This window comes from Lissotriton vulgaris, chromosome 6, assembly GCF_964263255.1.
Source record: "Lissotriton vulgaris chromosome 6, aLisVul1.2, whole genome shotgun sequence".
NCBI lineage: Eukaryota > Metazoa > Chordata > Amphibia > Caudata > Salamandridae > Lissotriton > Lissotriton vulgaris.
This window is the reverse complement of record NC_141694.1, coordinates 734,148,934-734,152,659: the sequence shown is the minus strand read 5'-3', so window position 1 is coordinate 734,152,659 and position 3,726 is coordinate 734,148,934.

The window sequence follows — 3,726 nt, the reverse complement described above, 5'->3', positions numbered from 1 at the left end:
CTGTTGTGTTCCTTTCCTTTCTCTGCCATCCTCCCCCTACGCCTCATGTTGCTTGCTCCCTCCCGCTCTGTGCTGTCACTTCCCACTTATACCTTCAGCATTATTGCCCCATCATTTTTGATTGCCTGGTCACCCACCCTGTGTTGTTGCTCGACCCTTTCCTCCTCCCCACCAGTCTTTGCTTTGCTTATTATGCCTTGTCTCCAGGCCTCAGGGCATAACGAGGGGCATAGCTTCAGGATGGATGTTTGGGGTGCTACACACCCCTAAAAATGTATTCTGTTGTAAATAGTTGGGTACAAGTGCTCTTAGCCGCGTGAAATTCACAACATGGTATTTTGACATCGCGGCAGGTGCTGCTCAGCAGCACCCGCTGCATGGTTAAAGAGCAAAATCCGACCGCCATGATGGCGGTCGCATCCTTATGGGGTTTGCGGGACCGTCCTGGTTCCCACCAGGATGGCGGTTGGACTCCAGTCCATCCACCATCCTAATGACCCCCATAGTGTGACATCATCCAAGGTGCTGAGGCACTGTGCTCCAATCGTCAAAGCCTTAGCCTCATTTTCCCATATCGGGCAAAACCGGAGGCTCATCTTGGGAGGGTCTCACTTACCACTGCAGTGCAGAAAATAGCTTAGGTAATCTGGGTGCCATGGAGCTCTAGCAATGTGCAGCTCTATTAAATAAAACAATGCCCCAAATATGAATAATGAGATTTGTCACCTTCCAAATGCAGGTTCCTGTTGAGAGTATAGTGAGGTACTGAGGTAGTATGGGTATACTGTCGTTTCCACAGCATAACCTTATGGTTGGTACAGAAAATGTAGAACTTCATTATTGCGCCCGCTGGGGGCAAGTGTATTGCATTAAAACGCTGGTTTGATATTTTCCCGCATTTGTAAATTGAGCTAAGTATAATCCAACTACTTGATTTCTGAGTCTTCTCAGTCAGTCAATGAATTTTTTTGGGAGGCTGACATCAATCTAGCAATTCTTCAGGGCATAACATGTGACACAGTGTTAAATGCAGCACATTGATTTGGGCAATGCAGGACATTTCTGAATCAAATATTACTCGCAGGTTGTCCACTTTAAGTGATATGATTGGTGGCTCAGCGGGTCTGGCAGCCATTCAAGAGGATTTCATTTGATTCTGTTCAACTGAACATCAGGACTGCTGGATTTGCTCCTTTCAGACAGAGAAGATGACACTACATAATTGAGAACTTTATATCCCTGCTTGCTAAATGCAGCTGGCTGAAATGTTAGGACTAACTGGAAATGCCACAAAGAATAAATGACCACTTGGACACTAAGAACTGAAGAACTGGTGGCTTGAGAGCTTTTTGGGGAAACAGAGGGATGTCCTGAGAGCTGGGCTGTATTCAACAAGTGATGCACCAGGCAGATGGCAATGACTGCCCCACACTGCCTTAGTGCATAAGAGACATAGATGACTTAGCACCACGCCATTGAGGCTGACCTTAAAGCTGATGGTATAGAGAATTTAGAACTAAGGGCCTGATTAGGATGGCGGTCGGACGTAAGTGCTCATTGTAACAATGGAGATTGTCGTAAGTGGCTCCACATGGACGCATTGCTGCTGCACGCGTTCATTGCACCCAGACTCTAACACATTATACAGGTACACGGATCAGCATGTTTGGCATTAATTACCTACTCGGCGAGTGCCAATGCAAATTATTTGCATTCCTCGCTCCGGAGGCCACACTGGAATACACGGATTGTCCTGTGTTCTTTTTTCCTGCTCATCCAGCTCGCATCCTTGCTCTTCAGTCTTCTCTACCAGCTTCCATTCCCATCGCTGGGTGCCCAGCTAGGACCCCAATGTGAGTAACTCGTTTTTTACACTTCTCACTTCCCTGAGGTGCTTATCCTTCACGTTGTTAGAGTACCCTATATCATTAGGTCTTGATGAGACCGATCATTTCCTTAGGGGTTGGAACGCCGTTGACAAAAGCAAAGCGAACCATTCATCAGCACCTATAATTAAAAAAGGATGCTGTCTTTATTGCCATTTATTTCTGATGGTCAACTTGTATAACTATTGGAAACCAAGAGTATATGTCACAAACATGTCACTACTTTTTTAGGTTCCATGTTCACTGGGGACATTGCACTGATTTTTTGAGAATTGTATCTATATTTACATAAACAACAATTGTTCATACCAAATATTGAATTGAATGTGGTTTTTCTCCTTTGGATATCGATCTAACCCTTACCTATATTGCAAAAACAACAGTTGATGGACAGGATGAAGAACAATGTCATGCATTCACCCCAGTACAGAGATCTGGGCCTAAATCCGTCGTTTTTTTGCACTCCACATTACCCCAGTTCAGACATGGCCATATGCAAATCAGTCTTGACCCTGTGCCTCATGGGAACAGTCCAGCCCAAACTGCTAAGCCATGTCTTTCCTGGACCGGAATCAAGCATCCTAGGACCGGTTTCTGGCTATTAGCTGTCATCAGCCAGGATAGCTTGACTCCAGTGGTGTGGAGAGCACGGAACTCACGTCTGAGCATACCCGTCCCACTCAGGGTGACAAATGCAAAAACAACAGTTGATGGACAGAATGCAGAACAATGTCATACATTCACCCCGGTACAGAGATCTGGGCCTAAATCCATAGTTTTTTTGCACTCCACAGCACCCCAGTTCAGACATGGCCATATGCAAATCAGTCTTGACCCTGTACCTCATGGGAACAGTCCAGCCCGAACTGCTAAGCCATGTCTTTCCTGGACCGGAATCAAGCATCCTAGGACCGTTTTCTGGCTATTAGCCGTCGTCAGCCAGGATAGCTTGACTCCAGTGGTGTGGAGAGCACGGGACTCACGTCTGAGCATACCCGTCCCACTCGGGTTGACAAATGCAAAAACAACAGTTGGTGGACAGAATGCAGAACAATGTCATACATTCACCCCGGTACAGAGATCTGGGCCTAAATCCATTGGTTTTTTGCACTCCACACCACCCCAGTTCAGACATGGCCAATCCTAGGATGCTTGATTCCGGTCCAGGAAAGACATGGCTTAGCAGTTCGGGCTGGACTGTTCCCATGAGGCACAGGGTCAAGACTGATTGGCATATGGCTTGGTTTGAACTGAGGTGGCAAGTGAGCTAAAGAATTATAATGGATTCAACCCAGATCTGTGACTGGGGGTAAGTGTCTGAAAAGTTTCAGGGCTCCGTCCATCATCTCCTTGTGTTTGCTTTGATTGAATGTCATACGTTGTACCTGAATCCGATTGGGCCATATGGAAGAATTGTGTTCTTTATCTTTGACTGTTGTTCCATGTTGTTTCTTGAAGTGAAACATTCCACCTCGCGCTATGGCTTAAAAGACACAACTCTACCTGCCTTGCTGGTGGCCTGGGTGTACAACCTCTGCCCTTGGTGGTCTGACTCACTGACATGTCTCCCCTGCTATGGGCATTCTGGCCTCTCTTCACACATGCAACACTCGCTGTGTCCCATTAGCGAGCAGAGCATAAACCAAACAGCTTTCGCCTTCTAGTTTCCCCGTGATGCGTCCTGCTGTCCCACCTTCCTCCCCCTCTCCTCCCGTGTACCCCTCCACCCGCCCCTTGCCCGCGCTCCCCCTCCCTCTCCGGCTCTGCCCGGCCCCCATAAGACCAAGGCGGAGCCGCTGCTCGGAAACTTTTTAAAAGCCTCTGTCAGAGTGCGCTCCAA